This window comes from Eupeodes corollae, chromosome 2, assembly GCF_945859685.1.
Source record: "Eupeodes corollae chromosome 2, idEupCoro1.1, whole genome shotgun sequence".
Taxonomy (NCBI): Eukaryota; Metazoa; Arthropoda; class Insecta; order Diptera; family Syrphidae; genus Eupeodes; species Eupeodes corollae.
In genome coordinates, this window is record NC_079148.1 from 42,687,770 (window position 1) to 42,709,926 (window position 22,157).

The window sequence follows — 22,157 nt, forward strand, 5'->3', positions numbered from 1 at the left end:
TGAAATAAGACCAACTTTACAAAAGTGAAATGAGGCCAATGCTCAGCATCAGAAGGTCATATCACTCTATGACTAAGTGAAATATTGCCAAATTATTTTGAGAAATAAGACCGCCTTTTTGTATGGTGTGTATTTAAGGTTGTTTGCAACCCCGCTGCTTGGGATACTTTTTGGTTTAATTTCACTTAAAGATGATTTATTGGGTACCGTTAAGTAAAGCCAAGTGAAATAAGACAAAATTTCAAGAATTGGCCTTATTTAAATTGTTTAAATTGTTTAAATTGTTTTTTTTTTTGGTCTTGTTTCACTTAAACAAAGTGAAAACCAAATTGGTTTTATTTTAATTTTCACAGAAACTTAACCTTGCACTTATCAAAAATCATATAGTAAAAATATGTTGGTCTTATTTCTCAGAATAATGTGGCATTATTTCACTTTGTCAAAGGGCAGTACGACCAACTTTTGCAAACTGGCGTTATTTCACTTTTATAACGTAAAATAAAGTCAATTTTTAAAAGTTGGTCTTATTTCACTTGGTCTTATTTTACGGCACCAATTTATTGACCAATTTGGAGTCTTGCTTTAAATAAGTGGATAAGATTTAAATCTTGTTTTTTTCAGCTTTTTGATTTTGTTTTCTCCGACATTTCGAGAAGGTTTCCTGTCGTCTTCAGTGGAACTGTACTATATCAAAATATAAAAAATAGGCATTCTGTCATATATATTTCGAGCGGGAAACAGTTGTCAATGTCAAAATAACCTATGACATCAAAAGAAACCACTAGATGACCCACGTTCATATGCATTAACAAATCTAGGTTACCATCTAACAACAGCTACGGTCGCGTTTAATTTTTCTGGATTACCAAGCGAACATATGTAATCGGATCCTTAGTCATCGCATCATTTTCAACTTTCTAAGTAAAGTAGAAAAGTGCATTTCTGTTCTACGAACTGTCAAAACGCCAATAGTAGTTTCCTGTCCATTGTGAAGGTGTATATTATATTTACTCTACATTGAGACACTACAAAAATTATCTAAAAAATATATAATAATCAACTTCATATCAGAAAAAAGGATTCTGTAAAAAATACACATCATCTTATGCTCGTCCAACTGCTGGCGTGATAAAACAAAACGAACGCAGGGAATAAAAAAAGAAAGATGTCAACGCCATCAGCTGGCCGTCTGCCCGTTGTAAGAGTTCATCGTCCGACAGACGTGAAGGCTGTGCCTAAGTCATTCTCCTTTTAGTCGTCCCTATGCTCAAAGCATAAGGGTTCCTTGCACCCACCGAATCATCATCATTCTGATCATCGCATCGGTTTAAGAAGAACAAATAACTTGGTATCCTTTAGGTTAAGTATATATTGAGAGATAAAGTAATGGGAAAAAAATACTCCAGACAATTTTTTGTCCTATCTCATACTCCTTCTCCCCATCACGTCTTCGGTGAAAGCCACTTTTAGCATGGTCCATTCGTTCGCTTTGCTATAAGGACACACACAATAAAAAAAAACAAGGATACAAAAAAGTAATAACCTCACATCTATCCTCTCTCAGTGTATAGAGTAGATCCTTGGCGCACCTGTCGTTGTCGTCTCCAAACGAAGGTAATGCTGTAAGGGGGAACATCACGTACGTATGTGCCGCACGTAAGAAAAACAAAACCTAAAAAAAAGAGTGGCAAGGATCATTGCAGCGGATGAAATTACATGCACAGAGCCAGCCATCCTGATGGTGACTTCTTATGTTTAATTTCCGAAATATACTATGTAGACCGTACGTTGTGTAGATATCTACTCTTTTCTTTTCATTTTGAGCCTGGTCTGGTCTGATGAAGTGGAGTTGAGTTGAGTGGAGTGGCGTGGCGTGGCCTGTCGTGTAGCTATAGTATGGTGGTGGCGTTGCGATGAGATAGATTTTGTAGCTAAACGAGGGTGAAACTGACCAAACATTGAAAATCGAAATATCGATCGATTACGAGAGAAGCTCTACAAAAAAATTCAATGAAAAGATAAAACCGAGCAACCTTATCCGATTTCAAACCAACTTCCCTTCCGGCACTTGGGGTGTATAGGTAGTTTTCGTGTTGATGACGATGGCAGCAGCAGCGTCGGTGGCGGGATATCCTCCTTCCGATATACACGGACACTGACAACGCGACGGGCTGCAGGATGAGATGACATGACTATTATATAAAACAAGTTACTTCTGGTCATCGTCATCCTCACCTTCGTCTTCACATATCCATCCGCATATACTAACTTATACGTAGGTACATATATCCCTGAATTCCTGTTTTGAACGCTTGAGCGATTCGACATTTCGGAAGTAGGTATGCTGCTGAGCATTTCCCCTTCTTTGTGTATATTGTTTTAGAGCATAACGTATTCCGATTGTATTGTTTTATTTTTTGTATCTTCTTGTTTTCCTCTTTTTAAGGATACGCTTACGTGAGGTAACAAGAATCTCAAGTTCCGACTGCAATTACATTACATGCACCTACTCAGGTGTGCAGTTTGTCACTGATTATAAAATTGATGGCACATATTGGTGCATTCACCGACATTAAAACAAATTACAAAAATCGTATTAATTTCTGCATCGATAATGTTGTACTTACCAAAATATTTTTATTTGATTATAAAGGCTGTTTCTCAGTTTGATTACTTTTCTGCTGACCAATTTCAGTTTTAGTTAGTTTGAAACTGATTCCTGTACTATACGCCTTATCACGCACTTTTTTTTAAACACTACGTGGACTCTAGTTACTATGCCCTTAATCAAATTTTGCAATTAAAATATAATTTTGTGTACACACAAAAAAGAGGAAACCTAGTTACGTTACATAACTTATTAAAAGTGCGAATACGCCCAGAGTATAGCTTTCTTTTATTGTCATCGTTTTGGAAAGAATAAAACGCAATAATTTGTATTAGATTTTTGGGTTTTATCAAAATAGGAGGCGACGAACATCATAATAAAAAAAGAGCCTGGGATGCGACCTACACTTATAACTTCCCATCCCGTTTGTCGTTTTTTTCTTGCTTAATGTTAACAAAATATTTGAACAAGTTGTTTGTGAAAGCGTAGCATATTTTAGTAAAAATATCATTTGCGAACAGCAACATGGTTTTGTGAAAAAAAGATCAACCGTTACTAATCTCCTCACATTCTCAAACATATGTTCAAACGCTTTAGAACAAGGTTATGAAGTTGACTGTGTATACACTGACTTTTCTAAAGCTTTTGCCCAACTTAGCCACGGAATTATTTTATTAAAACTTAAGGCTCTTGGTTTTCCACCATTTTTCTTAGCTTGGATTAAGTCATACCTTAAAAACAGATCCTACGAGGTAAAATTTAGAAATTGTCATTCTGAACCTTTCGTTGCTCAATCTGGTGTTCCCCAGGGAAGCCATTTTGGCCCTTTTCTGTTCATCCTGTCTATTAACGATGTATCGTCATGTCTACGCTCAAGTGAACTTCTCATTTTTGCTGACGATATGAAGATTTTCAAAATAATAAAGTCAAACCATGATCGTATTCTTTTACAAGCCGACATTGATAGTTTTACATTTTGGTGTGGGAAAAATAGCCTTTTACTCAACCCTTTAAAATGCCAGACTATAACTTTCTCTAAAAAACTAATCAGTAACGTATTTGACTACTGTATATCACAGCAAAAACTCTGTCGTGTCTCCACATTTAAAGATTTAGGTGTACATTTCTGTTCCAACTTAGAGTTTACACATCACATTAATGTTATTGTTAATAAGGCAAGTTCTATGCTTGGTTTTATAAAACGCTGGGCAAAGGAGTTCAATGATCCCTATGTTACCCTTTCTTTGTATAATTGCCATGTTCGTCCTCATCTTGAATATGCTTCGCAGGTATGGACTCCCTATTACGAAATTCATAGAAAACGTATTGAATCAATTCAACATAATTTCATTCGCTTTGCTCTAAAAGGTCTTCCTTGGGAAGATCCCTATGATCTGCCTCCCTATGAACATCGTATTCTACTTCTTCAAATGCAATCTCTCCATCAAAGGCGTGTTAATAATGACTTAGTATTTTTTCATCAACTCATTAATGGTGAAATTGATGCACCTTATTTGCTATCTTGTGTACATTTGAATTACCGGGGCGGAACTCATCACCTGCGCACGTTTGATTTTATACATATTGACTTCCATAGAACTAACTATGGCAAGAATGAAGCTTTAAGTCGAATGAGCATTTTATATAACTTAAACTGTTCATCGATAGATTTAAATTTAAATAAGGTGAGATTAAAATCATTGTTTAGAACCAGTGCTCCACTATCGTAATTTTTTGTTCTGTAATAGTTAAATGCTAATTTTGTTTTGTATTTTGTGCGTGTGTTAGGCTATATTTGTATTATTTTTTACTAACAACTAACACATGCACTTATGATGAGCCTCTGATCGTAGTTTGACGCTTGCTATAAGCTTACTACTTTCTGAAATAAAAAAAAAAAAAAAAAATATTTATAACAATATTTTGTTTTAGAGAAAAATACGTATTTCTAATTTTATAAGTTAAAAACCAATTTTTACGAACTTCTAGTAATATTTTTTGATGTTTTTACTCTTTGTGAAAAAAAGATTTCCTTCAAAATTTTACCAAAACGTTATTTTTGAGAAAAACATGACCATTCATTGATTTTTTTTGAAATTATATTAATTTGGTAACACATCACATTATATAATACTTATACAATTTATTTCAAAATGCTAAAGAAAAGAGATACCCACTTAATTTATCTTACGAGTTCCTTCTGCGTCTTTCTGTGTTATTATCTGTTTGACTTAATTTATTTGAAGTCTATGTCTCTACTGGTTCTTCAGATATGGGTGACGAAAAAAGCTTCCTGAAGGTACGGAAGTACAAGGTCCCGCAAAAAGATCTCCCATATTTTAAAAGGCAATAATAAATAAATAAACAATTTAACAGAAAAATTTAATTGAATTGTTTAAGCTAAATACTATGCCATTTTACATTAAATAAAATAATAACTTAGTTTTAAATTTTATATCCGTTAAATATTGTCCTCTATTATTAATACATATAACGAAGCCTTTCCCGGAAGTTTTCCATTGCTCGTCGATTCATTTGTGGTGTAATGGCTGCCACTTTCTGAGTGATTGCCTCCTTAAGTGTCCCCAAAGAAAAAAATCACAAGGTGATAAATCGGGGGACCTTGGTGGCCAGGTAATGTCTCCTCGTAAAGAAAGAAGATGACCTGAAAACCTATTAAACAAATTTAAGTTTGGTTTGAAGAAGGTCTCAATTATGTGACAGTAGCGATCCGCATTAACTGTAACTTTTTGCCGATTTTCTTCGAAAAAATACGGACCTAACACACCAAATTCAGCAACAGCACACCAAACTGTCACATAAGGGCTGTGAAGTGGTCGTTGATGAATTTCCTATAAATGAAAATGGTCAGACGAAATTAAAACAGCACCAAAGAGGAATGCTTTGAAGAATGTCTTCACAAACAGCTCTGCGAGTTTCAAAATCTCTCTCACTTAATCATTTCATGGTATCATCATTTTGTAGGCATGCCCTACAAAATTTCGAGGACGCATTGCGATGGATATAAACTTTAGGCTGAGATGTGCTACTTAAATGATATTTTAAATGCGGTGTATTTTCGATAATTTGTTATAAAATAAACAAAATATGCATTTTTAACTATGTAAAATCGATGAAATAGTGTTATTTTACTATTTATGAAAAGTAAATTATTCAATTGAGGAACGAAAGCAACACACGCGAACTATTTGAAGCGGAGTAAGTACACAATTCTTCTTATCTTTGAATTCTCTTCGAGATTCAAGAAAAACTTTGGCTTAAATAAAAATGCGTTTGCTTTTGTTTTGGTGCAAATTGAACACAAATACAAAACAAGTCATCAGTCTCCGAAAGCAGTTTCCGCAAGTTCGGACACAAATTTGTTTATATCTGTCGAAAATAAAGCCAAGTATTTAATTGCAAAGCATCGGATTTAAATGGCATGCGTTTGAATTTTTCCAGAGAGAATTTTCGATCAGCTGATTGATTTCCTACGAATTTCGGTCCGACGCACGATTACCGCTATTAAACCAAACATACCTAATTAACTATTAGATAATTCATTTTTAGGAGGTTTGCCTTATAGGCTTTTCACACCAAACCCAAAACCGAGTTTGCGGCAAAAAGTTTACGGAAACCCGAAAATCGTTCACACCAAACATTTACACGTTATTATTTGACATTTAAATTTGTTTAACACTGGCTGTCAAATTTTGTATTGATGAAAAATTTGTGAGTGAAAAGTTTTGTTCTTCTCAAATTATTTGTGAAAATAAAATGAATTCTAACCAATTCAAATTGATTTTAACGTAACACTAGCTCGTCCGAAGAAGAGTTTGAACTGAAGTTCTGGGGACAGGTGGAATGGGCTCACGACATGAACCAACAAGAGCTAGAAAGCTCACTTAGCTGCAGCTATGCTCTTAATTCACTTCAACCGGTCCGAACAATTCACTAAGGAGAAGCAAATTGTCAAAAAAATATATCACAGAATTAACAACAAACAAAACTTTTACAATCAAAATTAATTTTATTTAAAACATTTTCTTCTTCTTTCACAACAAATTCAACCCGAAATACCGAGCTTATGACTACTGCTTCTGTTGGCCAAATGTGCCTTCAGAATCACCATATATTGTGGCCGTCCGAGCGGGGTTGAGAAGATTCTGAACGATTTCGTGTAGGTCCTTATGGCCGGAGCAGAAAAGGTCAATTCCTATAGTTCGAGATTCGTACCAAAATCACACTCATCGAGAACGATCACTAAAGCTGTTATGATGGGCTGCAATTTCTCCATGACTATCTCTTTGTCTTCTTCCTTTGATGACTCGCCTGGCTTATCCAAAGCTCTGCAGATCTTCTTGATTTTAGCATCGCTGTCCATCAAGGGACTTTAGCCCACTGAACTATGAGCAAGTCTTCCTCGTCCTTGGGGTCGTCACGCCAATAGCCATAGTGAATTCCGGTTATTCGTTTAACAAAGAGCGTTTGAAACTTTCGAGGGTAATAAAAGAACCGCCAGTGTCGCAAATAGTCACCGGGGCTTTTATTCGCACAATTTTTTCTGTTGCCAGGCAGCTCCCCCAAAGTTTCCTTTTTTTTCTCTTCCATATTCTGTAAATAAAAAACTAAAAGCAATAATTCTTGTTTTGTAAGGTAATTGTATAAATATTATTGCTTACCACGACCAAATTTATTTCTAAATGAAATATTAGTTTTGACAGCAGTTGTTTTGTTTACATTAATTTGAGCAATGAATATTTCGAAAGGTTTGTGTGTTTAGCTCAACTTTGAATTGCTACTAGTTTTCAAGAGGTTTTATATAAAACTTGTGGTTTACGAACTTGTGATCAACCAAAAATGTTTGGGAAAACTTGAGTTTTCGATGTAGGTTTTCGGCGAAAACCGATAATTTCGCGAAAACCGGGTTTTGGACTTGGAGTAAAAAGCCTATTATTAGATATGCTGTTACTGTATTCATGTATGTACATATGTCGAAATTCCGTACTTAAAAAATACTATATGGTCAAAATTCAGAATTTTAAAATCAAGTTTTTTTTGTTTTGCGTTAATGTTTCTTTACTTTTAAGGACGCAGTGTTTTGAGGTATACGTTAATATTATTTTGCAGAACTTAGAAGGTTTTCAGTATTTTTTAATAAAAAATATACATAAGTACTAAAGTCGTATGCTTTGTTATGTACATTGAAATTTATATTTAAATTGTGAAATATTATCGAAATATTTTGAAAGCCTAAATTTACAAAAAAAAAAAAGTTGTTTTAAATTATTATTGATGAAAGATCCGCCCATTGACCATCCGCACCATCTCGAGATCTTGTGCAGCATTTTAATTTAAAAGTCCCAAAAAAATATATATATATGTATAAAATTCACCGTACACGATGCCGAAGAAGGGCACGACGACGACGACAATTCCGTCGACGACAACGGACAACATCGACACGGTACATGGTTCAATCACAATTTTTTTGGAGCCCAAACGAAAGCGTCTTCGTTTTATTGGGTCTTTATAAAATTGAGTTTTAGCCATCCGACCATCCATCTTTTCATCCGTCGAGACTGATAATTCACAGCCAGCCAACGGCTCTCTTTTCGTGTGATTACACTTTTTGAATCTTTAATTATTTTTCAAAAGAAAATTATTGAATGAGAAATTGTATTTTGTTTTGTTGTTTTTTTTTCAACGATTGTCGTGGGGTTGTTTATCGGCACGATCACTTTTATGTCTTCTTTAGGCCTCTTATACTAAAAGGTATTGCTGCTTCTTTTAATTTATATATAAAGGTAACTATATTGCGGTATCTATACATACGTGTCTTATAGAGAAGAAAAAGAATTTATGCTAATGGTTTTAAATGATGTTGCGGAGAATGATGGTTTTAATATTTGGCCTCATCGGCCACAAAAACGAAACTTAAAAGGCTTTGAGTGAAATCTTTGTCATCTTCTATAATTTAACATAGATTTTTTACTTTGGTTTTATGGCGTTAGAACCAAAAAATCATAACTTTTATTGGCTGCCGGATGTTTGATCGGTTTAAGAGCTTCTCTGAAAACTACAACAGATTTGAAAAGTTGAACAATATTGAAATTATAAATATCACATGGCACGATAAATTTTAAACTATTGCAGCTATCAATAATTATGAATTAAGAACGAGTATAATAATTTGCGACAAATTGAAATCAACACGAGCAATTCGATTTGTGTAACGTATCAGTCAACTGCTATAGCAAAATAGCAATATTTATTTTCCAATTTAATTAAAAGAATTCAATCTTGTTATAAAACCTTTTAAAAAATGCCCCATCTTAACAATCATAACACTGAAAATTGTTAAACCAAATTAAATTGAGTTAAATACTGCGTCGACTTCACGACCTACAAAAATACGAAAATCATTTATCACAGTAGAATAATTCACAACAAATATTGATTTTTCAAAAAAAAAAGCTCCAAAAACAATATATTAATGTTACAAATGGGCACTGTGCATTGCCGGATTTAGAGGTTCAGAGGCCTCGGGGCAATAAAGGAGTGAGGCGTTCAGCCCCAAATTATTTTCAAAATAAATTTAACCATTTTTCTTTCACTCGAGTTTTTCAATACATAATTTATTGTCAAACCAAGTAGGTACCTTTAGTATTGAACAAACACATATAAATATAAACGGAAAAAAGCATTATCTAAAATTAATTAAAGGAACGGAGCCTTTCGAGCTTTTTTAGCCGAAAAATCGTTGATGATTTCGTTGAAATCCAGTTTTAGGAGTAAATTGCTTTCAATGCTCAGGAGAGAAAGCTTCAACAGACGGTTTTGTCCCATCGTGGTTCGAAGCATATTTTTTATAATTTTCATTTTTGAAAACGAGCACTCTAAAATGCAATTTGTTACCATCAAAACCAAATACATTCTCAATGCAATTTTGAGGTTTGGGAAGGTACCTCTGAAATTTTGATTTTCGAGCATTTGGTTGTAAAATAGTTCCCGCAATTGATCTGTTCCATCATCATCCTTTTTGTATGAGTCAATCAAAAACACAAATTAAACCAACTGATTACCAAGACCAGGCGCTCTAAATCATCCGGATACACTTTCACCAATGCTTCTGCTGCAGCGTGAGAATTTTCAGCATCCATCTTCTCGATGTGATTAAGGAATCCAAATCTCGAACGTACAGCTTCATAGGCATGCAATCCTTCAGTAAGGGAAACTTATAGCTAGTCAATCACTGGGATGAAGACGAATACTTTGAATTTTTGCTTGATGACAGATTTACGAATTGTGCTTTCAAGTAATCGAGCGGATTCAACCTCACATTTCTCGATCTGGTGCGGGTGCTTGATTGTACATATTCATCAGTACGGGATATTTTTTGGCTGCTTCCTCGTATTTTTTCAAAATCATTTGGTCTGAATTCCACGAATGATTTCAATGATTCTAGTGCATACATTGCCAATTCAAGAATCATTTTCGTGTCCTCCAACATCTTGTTTGTAGATTTAAATTGCTCCAAGATATCGTTCCAAAACATTGCAAACAAAGCTGTTTCGAGACCACTCATCTTCTGTAGAAGGTGCATTGCTTAATTCCTCACGATGTCTTTTTGCTTTTCATTGGAAGATATGCTGGTTAGAGCTTCTTCGATTTCCGAATAGCTGTTGACTAAAGCTTTGGTAGCTTTAGCTCGACAAGACCAACGAGTTTCGATGAGCTTTTTCAAGACTAAAAACCGCGGCTTCCACCCGGTTGCCCTCCCCTCAATCCAGCCCTGCAAATGTGAATATCTGGGCGGCAGCGTACTGCTTAACCATATTTTATTACCGATATGAATGGTCTTAAGCATGGGAGTTACCGTTATAAATAACAACGGCCCATGACACATTTAAGCCTCTATACTACAACCGTCTGACAAATCATCTAAAAAGCATTCAAATGGACTACTAGAGCACTTTTGAGACCGTAAATTGCCTTAAGGTTCAATAACTACACCTGCGACGGAAGATTTGTTGACTTATTCCATTCAGATAGTATAGGGGTATATGACCCTTACAACCCCCACCCCTGCATTTGGGCATTAAATTAAAAAAAAGATTGGCTGCGACCCACACTGATAACTTCCCATCCCGTCTGTCGATTTTTCTTGATTAAAAGTTTGTAGGTTTTCGTGTTGGGTTAAAAAAGTTATTAGTTGAAAAATTAAACATTTCAAAATTACCAACATTATTTTTTTTATAAAGAAATAGTTTAGTTTGAAAACATAGTTTTGTTAAATAGATTTTTAGTCGAAATTTTTTTTACCAATTTTAGTAGAATTTCTTAAATTAATTTGAGAGATATCAAGAACCGAAAATCAATTTTTACCGAATCTGCGTACTATTTCTTGCAGACTTTTATTTTTTTTATGAAAAAAACAGACCTATGGATTTTTATAAAAAACTGCTAAATATCGAACAAAATATTTTCTGTGAAATAGAAAAATTTTAAAGACAATATTTTAAATTTTTGAAAAGCTATTTGAGTCGAAAGTAAATTTTTACAAAGTTTTAGTATTTTTTTTGTTAGGTTTTATTTAAAAAAAAACGGTCAATTAGAGTTTTCTCAAAATTTTACTGAATGTTGAAAACAATAATTTTTAGAAGACAAAATTAGTTTAAAGCCAATACATCAAAGTTTCAAAAAGATATTTGAGTCGAAAATCAATTTTTACCAACTTTTATTAATGTTTTTGTTTAGGTTTTTATTTTTTGTAAGAAAACTGTCAATTCGACTTTTCTCAAAACTGTTCCGAATGTTAAAATCAATATGTCATATAAGTTAAAACTAATTGCAAGCCATAATCTAAAATTTTTGAAAAGACATTTGAAATTCAATTTTTACCAACTTTTAGTAATGTTTTTTAAGTTTTTATTTAAAAAAAAAAACTGCCCAATCGATTTTTATCAAAATTTTACCAGATGTTAATAACGTTATTTTTCGTTGCATAAAATTGTTTTGGAGTTAAAAACATTTTGTATTCGTAAAATTTTCGAAGTAACAAATTTTCTTTTCAGTTTTTTTGATTTATAAAAAAAACCGTTGATTGGATTATTTTCGAAAATATGTTTTTTTGGTATCACGTTACAATATATTATATACAATTTAATTCAAGTCCAAATTTTTTAACTTTTTTTAAACTGCTATGGTAAAGAAACCATGAAGAAACCATGGATGCATCCACTCAATGTTCTTGAGAGCTCTTTCTGCATTATTATCTGTAAAACAATATGTATTTGAGGTCGATATCTCTTCTGGTTCTTGAGCTTTGGATGACGTGACGAAAGAAACGTCGCAAACGTACAGAAATCTTTCTAAAAATCTTTTATTACGGCTCTATGGATCTTGAAAAATCGAACCCATTACAATAGCTTCCTATGGGAATTGAAGAATAATAAAAATCATTCCTAAAGAACGTATTTAATGTACCTAGATATTTTTTTATTGTACAAAAACCCTCAAGGTTTCAATGTTTTTCGTTGAAAAAGCATCTTATGCATTTAATTTTCTTAATTTGTCTAAAAAACCGAATAGGATTGAAGATGCCCACCAGGCTAAATGCCCCCCGTTAAAGTGCGCCTAAAGCATATCTAATATATCTATCACATCCATATCTATATCTACGTACTTTCATACCATACCATACCTACCTGTACCATACCTACTATCTTTCCTTACTTATATGTATGTACCTTCCTTGGTAGTTACCAAATTTTGCTAACATGGCTATAATACCTGCTACCTAGATGCTTCTTATAAGTACGTTGTATTTCTATACCTACCTACCATGCCTACTTAATTACTAAGTTGCTATCAACACACCCAATATAGCACGTGCAAGACTGTAGTAAATTTATACATTTTAGCATTTAGCTTTAAGCCCTTAAAAGGTGGGTACCTACAAACGTCAACATTAAAACAACTTTAGTTGAACTAATTTGAAATTCTACCACAATTTTGTTGCAATATAGGTAGTTACTGTCATACCTTGTATTCATGGTAAGTACACCTTCACAACATAGAAAGGTATCTTTAACTTACCGAGCTAGGTAGGTAGATACTTTTATATCTTTGAGACCATTTTCATTTTTCATACCATACGTATCCATTGATTTTCATCACCAACAACAACAAAAAAAAACACTCAAAAAATAATAACATTGAAATGGAATTGAAAACACACTTGCTGTTGGTTTTGTCCTCCATTGCATCTGCTATGCTTATGGTATATTTTCTTCCATCTTCTTCTTACACACAACATCGTATAATCTCTTCTCTATGTACCAAAAAAGAAACAACAACAAAAACAACCCAAAGTACCAAGTATCTACATATCTGCAGAGATTTCCTCTCCAAAAAAGTATCTCACCAATAACCAAACCGCAATTTATCAATTTTATTTTTGTTGATTGTTTGTTTAGTCACATGGATTGTATAGATACACGACTCTACCAACACACCCTTATTTTTGAGGAGAAATAGAAATAAACGTTGGTTGAGAAAGAGAGAGGGAGAGTGAGATTCTCAAAAATATACAAATATCTACAAAATTAAGAAGAAAAATGAATTTTCGCTCACTATAAGCGAGAGAGTCAAAATGAACTTGTAAATTCATTTGGTGGTGAATTCGCCGTAAAATCAATTAAAGTGATGTTTGTGATGTTGGATTTTGAATCTTTTTCTTGCGATGGAGGAGGGAAGAATTAACGGTGGTATTGGTACTCACTAAAGTTAATATTTTATACCTTTGTATTTCCCCTTTTTTTTGATTATAAATGGTGGATATGATTATAAAAACAAACTTAGTTTTATTGAATTTTAGCATCTCACTTAAAATTATTTATAAACAAAAACAATAACAAAATGAAATAGATTGAATATCAAATTAATCTATTTCTCACGAATACACGAATTAATTTTTAAATGAGCGAACAACATAATAATGAACCACAAAATACACCACAGAGGAAAATTTATAAAATTAAAACAACCTCAAAGTTTTGAAGAAAAAGAAATAAACAAAAAAAAAAAAACAATAAACTATTTAACCTAAACTTAACCAAAACCACTACCGCTTTACCATTTGTTTTTAAAAATTCAGTTCAGATACGAGCATACGACTTGAAACTTGGAACATGGAACTCGCGGTCTACGAGTAACATAAAGATATACTAAGGTACCTTTTGGCTCTTGGAATTGGATTTTGCGCGCGCCTTTGTGTTCTTTTGTTGTGTTGTATTTTTATATAAATAATTGTTTTTCTCTGTTGTGTGTTTTTGCTCTCAATATTCACGGATTCTGCTTATTTTGGATACGCCAATGCGCACGCCGCCGCCGACGCCAGCAGCAGCAGCGCCAGCCAGCTTCGTGGCCACCATCGCGTCGTCGTTATTGTAGTTACCTACAAACACTGTACACTGTAAATAAGCCCCAACGCAAATATTATCCCCCGTAACCATTGAAAGGAAAATACGTAACGTCGCTCTACTCGTCGTTGGCATTGTCGTTGCAAAAATTTCTGTCAAACTTAGAAAGACTGTTGTGGAAGTGGCATTCAACGAAACCGTTCATCCGCCATCAAGCTTTGATTCTGCAAGTGCAAGTTGTTGTTATAAACTATCTATACACGTTTATAATATTTATCCACCTATTGAAATGGTGGCTTGTGAGTAAAAGATACACTTTTTTCTGGCTAAGTGTGTTTCTGTTTACATACCTACACACTTTTTACACACATACGAACAACGAAAAATCAATTTCACCTCAGTGTATCAATTATACAAATAAAACGACAAAAATTGTTAGTTTCGATTTTGATCGTTTAAAGGTTTTGGAGACATATTTGGGGCAATTTTAAAAGATTGTTTACAAGACTTTAATCTACCATGAAATGTGACAACTTGCTTCAAAATACATGGCACTTTCGTTTTGGTTAGGTTTGTGCAGAATAAAAAAAAGAACTAAGTTCTAAGCTTACCCAATAAAAGTAACGTGACAAGACACAATAATTAAAAAGTGTAAATTTTCCCGAAGAAGTTCAAAGAACATTGATAAACTTCGACTTAAAAGTGGTGAGTAATAATTTAAACTATATTTTCTTATCATCGTTGATTTATTGATATTAGATAGATACTTAGGCGTATATGAGTAATATTACGTGTTTTTAGATTTTAAATCGTTTTATCAATTGAATTGAATTTATCAATCAAACAATTACTATGGATTTTTGTGTGTATATACAATTTTTTAATATGGTTTCATCATTTTTCATAAATTTACGCAATTAATAATATGCAAACAATCAAGGTCCATATTTCAGATGAAAGAAAAAAGTTAGATATTTTAAGGTTAGTGTAGGTATCTACACCTAATTTGTATTGATTTTTCTTTCTGATGTATCTACACGTGAAGCTCTGTAGATATGGATGCATGTTTGTGGGTAGAATGGTGTAAGCCAATGTACAATGTGTCTTTCTTATTTGAGACAAAATTCAGTTTATAATTTTACTTACTCGTGGAATATAATAAAAATAATTATAAGAGTTTCAAAAATTCACCCAGTTTCTAAATTTATTTGTTTTGAATTGTTATTGCATAAAAAGTGTGATTTTTATGAAATCACAATTGCGTTACTTTTTTATCTTAAGTTATTTAAAAAAATACAATTTATCGATCATCAAAATACTGTGTTTTGAAACTTGTGTTCTTTTGCAGAAATCATCTTTGTTGGACGGACTTCTTAAAATTAGGTTAAGAAAAGATACGATGTTAGTATCAGGGTTAAGGGTATGTTTACCTATCCACAAGAATATCTAGCCCTTTCCGCCAATTTATCGTACACGACAAACCAAAAGCTTGCTGCTGATCCTTTAAACCACTTATACCCTAAGTCAGTATAGGAAATTAAAGTTTATGCTTAAACTAAGACATGTGACAATAGCCTTCAAGGCTTCATGAGTTACTAGAAAATAATAATTAAGTCAACTTTTGTATTGCAAATGTCGTTTACGATAAAATATCGGAAAAGGTTCGATATAGTTCTTTCATATTGGATTTTACAAGGTTAGACGTTGAAGATGTTGTTAATGGCTGAGTCAATGGAATTTCTTCCATACAAAATTGTGCTTTTAAGATTCAAAATAGGAAGAGAAGTTGTCAAATAAAAAGAACTATCAAATACTACACATTAAAACGATAAATCTTTTGGATAATCACGGCGTATTTGGTATATAATGACTTTTATAAATCATTATTTGTTTGAAACAACACAAATACAAGATACAACTACAAAGAAAAGGTAAGAAAATTACAACAAACATGTACAGCAAAGGTGGTGTTAAGACTCAAAATCATGTCCATGACCAATTAGGGAAAAGTTACAAAGTTAGTAAATTGTTATCGATTTCAAGAGACTAGATTTAATGATGGGCACATTAATTTACAACTTTTATTTGAATATAAATTGTAGATTCAAATTGACTGATTTTCATTTGAGGTAAATATCAAAAAGCATCATTAACGATTTTGTTGATGTTTTATTTATCGGTTGGGGTTGAAATTCTGATAAAGACAAAATTGTATGTTTACTAAAGTCTTGTTACAAAATTTAGTTTTACGAAATTCTGTAAATATACGAAGCGCGTAGGTTAACAAAAAAAAACATTATCGACTTAAGAAAGTGTAGTACTCTTGGCATGATGGTTAGTGCGTTGGACTGTCGTAAGCCGACGATCTAATTGCGTACAGAACATCCCGAAAGGTTGAGGTTATTAGAATTCTCTTGCAGCGTGATTTCGTCAAGATTCAGCAATATTGGGACGACTGAAACTGAAAATAAATGTCCAAAAGTCAGAGACAATTCTGTTCCGGACTCCGTTGGCTAGGGCCACGAGGGATACGTTTAAGAATTGGTGCAAGATGGTCATCGTTGATCTTCACGGGCAGCCATTGGCGAACAAAAGTGTAGTGAAGTACCTCGGTATCTGGTTAGATCAGTATTTATATTTCCACAGACATAAACGGCTGTTTTACAGCAGTCGGCTTGACCCCAGAGTGAAGATAATTTGCTACATGGCCCTCATACGGCCGGTGATCGTTTATGGTTGTCATGTGTGGTTCAACGTTGCCAGATGGAGAAGTTTCGTGTGTTCGAGCGACAATGTCTACGACCGGCTCATATCGAACAGCCGAATCTTCTTACGTGCATTATTATTCCAACGAGGTCCTATACAACGGGGCTCGAATCAACAGAATTGACAATTTCGTGATAAAACTCGTTCGAGGTCACATTGCAAGAGCTATGTCTTCGACCAACAATTTAATTTTCGGGGCGTTCTATCCGAACGACGAGTATTTTGAGAGTCTTGAGCGGCTTCATTCCACCAGAAGCATTCCTCTTCGAAGATAGATGCTCCTGTACAATCGGGATGTCATGGCACAAGACGGAGCAGAGTTCCTTCGGTTCAGTATGGCTGTGTCCGATCGGGACCGAACTGATAGGGTGAAGCAGGAGAGCCAATATTGGTGGCTTCAATCGGCACTTGATAGTGGGTAGTCGGGATGGGCTTTTAAGCCAAAAAAAAAAAAGATTATAAAAAAAAATAAAAAAAAACAGGGAATAAAACAAAATAAAAATTAAAAAAATTACAAAAAAAGAAAACAAAAAATGTTAGATTTGCTGCTGTGGATGTTATAGTTTTAAGTAAGTTTAAGGTAGAATAGGTTGTTTAAGTTAGCTTTAAGTTTTATATTAAGGGCCTAATTTTAAGTAGTTTGAAAGTGAAAATAAAAAAGGATATTGATATTAATTTTTTCAAAATTTTCTAATAAAAAAAAATAAATGAAATTTATATTGAAGTAAAATAGATCTTAGGGTCGAAAGGCATTAGTAGTTAGTGTTATAGTTTAACTTAGAGTGTCGTATGGGACTATTAAGTTAGTGTAAGTTATGGTTAATTAGGCTAGTTTTATGAATTTTTGTCTAGCTTTAAGTTAGGTTTAAGATTTAATTAATTAAAATTAATTAAAAAAAAAGTGCGTTGGTCTGTCATACCAGAGGTCTTGGGCTCAATCCTTGCCTGTGCCATCAAAAGTTTTTTTTCATTTGTACTGCTTCTTGCCAGGAATTGACAAATCTTCCAAGAGTATTCTTGTCATAAAAAAATCTTTCTCAATTTTGCCATTCGGATTCGGCTTTAAACTGTAGGTCCCTTCATCCCTGGCAACAGCACTCGCACACATGAATGGTTGGAAGTTTATTTATTTATTTATTATTTCATCTACGAGCTTTAAAGCTTAACAGATTACATTTCAGTAAAAAATAAATACTATAAATGTACTTAATAATAAATAACGATTACTTAATATCTTAAGAATAAAAAGTATAATACATTCTTAAATATTTCTCTGGAGAGATATAAGTCAACATAATCATAAATTTTATTGAACTCTCTAATTGACCTTGAAATTGGTTCGTTACTTCCGTAGTTCATTCTATGTCTGGACTCAAAAAGAAGAGATCTTTCCCTCAATGGCCTCGTTGGAGAATATATACATATAAAGCAAAGTAATTCTGGACATCTTATGTGGCAGCAAAGAATATCCCGCACAAAAACAATATCGTGAGTTGTTCTTCTGGCTCTCAGAGATTGCAATCCTAAAAAGCTTTGCCTAGCTTGGGAACAAGGAAAGAAATTTTGTAAAATACATATCGTGTAAAGCGATTCTGAACTCTCTGTATTCTATCTGATAAATTTTGTTGACAAGGATTCCAGATAACATCCGCGTATTCAAGATTTGGCCTGACCAGAGAAGTATATAATGATACAAGGGTATATGGATCGGAAAAATCAACGGAATTCCTTTAGCAACAATCGCATCAATATGAAGAGAGAATGAAAATTTAGAGTCAAAAGAAACCCAAATCTTTCACTTTTAATGTTCTCTGAAGAGGCTTTGAATCAAGAGAATAGATAAACTCATAAGTGAGAAGTTTTCGAGAGATGGAAATTATTAAGCACTTTTTATATTTAGATTTAAACCGTTTAAGTTACTCCAGTAAGATAAATTATCCAGATCTATTTACAGCTTGAGACAGTGATCTGCACAAGTTACTTTTGAAAATAATTTGAGATCATCAGCATATATAAGACATTTGCTAAAATTGACATAGTTGACAATATCATCAATGAATATTATAAATAACAATGGGCCAAGGTGACTACCCTGAGGAACGCCAGTTTTGTTATAGTTGACCTACCCGAAAGAAACCCATGTTGAGCACTATTTATATGTTCTTTCACAAGAAAATCAAGTTTGTTTTTGACTAAACTTTCAAAAAGCTTCGGAATTGTCGACAACTTGCAAATCCCCCTATAATTTTCAATATTAGAACCCGATTTAAAGATGGGGATTAGGAAAGAAGATTTCCATTCATCTAAAAATATCCCAGATGACAAAGAGGGTTCAAAAATTGTAAGCAACGGTGCAAAAAGAGACTTAGAACATCTTCTTAATATTATGGCAGGGATGCCATCAACACCTGGATTCAAATTTGGCTTAAGAGAGTTAAGTGCGCTTAAAACATCAGAGTATTCCAAATGTATAGATCCAATATCAACCTTAGGACCGTTCTGTGGAGGTTGAGAAAAGTTTGGATTGAAATAAGAATGCCCCGATTCAAAGAACTGAGCAAAAAGCTCCAGAGTTTTATGAACATCAGTGGATTCATTGCTATTTAAATTCATAGAATTTGGGATTCCAAGAGATTTTCGCTTAGAGTTTATAAACGACCAGAAACGTTTAGGATCGCTCTTTAAATCAAGCTCTAGATTCAAGATATAATTTCTGTGTAAGTATTTACTAAGCACCATAAAATCTTTACGAAATTTACAGAAAATATTTTTGTCGTCCGTACTATTTGATTTTTTTAAATTGGCGAAAGATTTATTTTTTAGATTTTTAAGGTGAGATTTTTGTTATAGCAAGGGGGTTTGGATCCATTCTTTTTGGTTCTACAAGGCACAAATAAATAAAAAGCATTAGTTAAGATGCACAAGAAATGATTAAAAGTATTCATTAAGTTTAAATTAAGAAACTTTTTTCTTAAATAACTGTAAAATTGTAATTCAATACATAATTCTTTATGATGTATCGAATTGTTTAACAATGAGAAAGGAACTATTTCATTAACTGGTGAAAGTTGTAAGTCAATAGGCCCTAGTTCTCAAAGAACTGTTGCGTCACCTAATTAATTTATTTATTTAACTTAAGAAAGTATGAAAATTAAATTAAACTACTATAACGAATCATGTCAATGAGCCTCAGTGAACGGGAAGTGAACATTAAAAACCTAACATTGATATAAAAATTACCCATGGGCGGAGCTAAGAAAAAAAAACAATATTTACTCAACAAAATTTGTTTCGAAAAGCTAAAATTACTCATATAAAAGAACAATAGAAACAAATTAGCATTTAAAAATCTACAATCGTGGTCATCTCAAAAATTAAATTATTAATTTCGAATATTAAGTTAATTAGTTTCAAAGATTAAAATTTATTGATTCAGCCACAAAGTCGAATTTAAATATATTGAAATTAAATTTTTAAAAAAGAAAACATCCTTTTCAACATTGGTTTTATTTATTTTTGTGTGCATACAAACTAATAGCTGTTAAATTGATTTTCGAGCACTCTTATTAGTTATATTATATTAATTATAAAAACTTGTAAGGCCTTCTTATTATACTCGGTGTTTATTATTAGGTATGTAATCTTTTCATGATCGTAGTGCTTATTTTTCAGTCATATTATAAGCAATTTGATCGTACGAATTATGGCAGGAATGAACCAAATGCTCGGTGCACAAGAGAAGTGAATTTAATTTGCAATAGGATTGATTTCAATCTTGATGTTTCGATAGAATCGTTTTAAAATTATGTTTTAAATAATATTTAAACTGTAACCTTCTAAAAAAATTTACGACTCAATCTTTTTTTATCATTAAGTTGTATTTATTTATTAACTTCCCATAGGAAGTTGTTGTAATGTCCGTACGTCCGTACGTTCGCTACGTTTTTTTCGTCTTCCATAGTTCAAGAACCAGAAGAGATATCGGTTTCAATAGCAGTTAAAAAAAAGGTGAACATTTTGGTTAACACTAAATATCTCACGAACCAAAACCGCTAGAGACTTGAATTAAATTTTATATAATAAAATGTAACGTGATATCAAAGAAATATATTTTTTGAAAAAAAATCCATCTAACTGTTTTTTTTTATAAATCAAAAAAACTAAAAAAAAAATTTGTCACCTCCAAAATTTTACGACTAAAATATGATTTCATCTCCAAAACAATTTTGTGCAATGAAGATAAATGTTGTTGAAATCTGATAAAATTTTGAGAAAAATCGAATTGACAGTTTTTTTATAAAAAATAAAAATCTAAAAAAAACATTACTCAAAGTTGGTAAAAATTGATTTTCGACTCAAATATCTTTTCAAAACTTTGAGATACTGGCTTTAATTTATTTTTTTCTTTCAAAAAATATTGTTGTTAACATTCAGTAAAATTTTGAACAAAATGAAATTGACAATGTTTCTACAAAAAAATAAAAACCGAAAATTAATAACCAACATTTGGTAAAAATTGAATATCGATTTAAATATCTTTTCAAAAAGTTGAAATTTAGGCTTCAAACTTATTTTATCTTATAAGAAATATTGTTTTCAACATTCGAGAAAATTTTGAAAAAAAAATCGAATTGATAGTTTTTTACAAAAAATAAAACTCTAAAAAAAAAACAGTACTAAATCTTGGTAAAAATTTACTTTCGACTCAAATAGTATGAAATTTATAGAAATATTTATTTATTTATATTCGTTAATTTCCACCAACAATTATATTATAGTTTGTATTAGTATCTAGTCTAAAGCATTGTGATCTGATTTATGAAATAAAACTAAAACTAATTGAAAAAGAAACCGCTTTAACGATTTTCAAATAATTTTTTTTTTAATTAAGTTAAAAAAAAAAACAAATGGCATTCAAATTTTTGAAAACAAACTTTTTGACAGTTTTTGACTTGTTTAAATTTTAAATTGCAGGAAATATTTTTAAACAGACTCTTTATACACATTAGCAAGTTTGTGCGAGCCAGTCATGAATTTTATTTTTGTAAGTCTTTAAATTTCAATATATCTCGTGATTAATTACCCAAGGGTCCTGGGAACCCTTCTTTTCGAGAGCGAAACTGATTGTATAGCTTTGGATACCCTTTCATAAATGACAAATAAATCTTAACTCTTAATTTATTTAAATCGATGTTTAAAAAGAATCAAAAACAAGTATACAAAATAAGCAATTTCAATAAATTGATGCTTTTCGTACAATATACTTTGCGACACCATTTTGCGAATAAAAGAAGTTCAAATAAAAAAGTTTATTTCAATAAGGTCAATAAGGCAGATGTTTCACAAAAGAGATATTG

The 22,157-nt window shown here is 32.4% G+C and overlaps 1 long non-coding RNA gene across 2 annotated transcripts; it reads right to left on the bottom strand.

Annotated features, from left to right (window-relative positions):
• Window positions 1–1,016: 1,016 nt before the first annotated feature.
• LOC129947858 (uncharacterized) lies at window positions 1,017–2,631 on the bottom strand. Of its 2 annotated transcripts, none has more exons than XR_008781773.1 (3): window positions 2,236–2,631; window positions 1,549–2,171; window positions 1,017–1,492 (listed from the first exon to the last, which is right to left on the bottom strand). It is a non-coding gene; the product is annotated as an uncharacterized LOC129947858 (long non-coding RNA). The 2 variants fall into 2 exon arrangements; XR_008781772.1 differs by having other exon boundaries at window positions 1,544–2,171.
• Window positions 2,632–22,157: the final 19,526 nt, after the last annotated feature.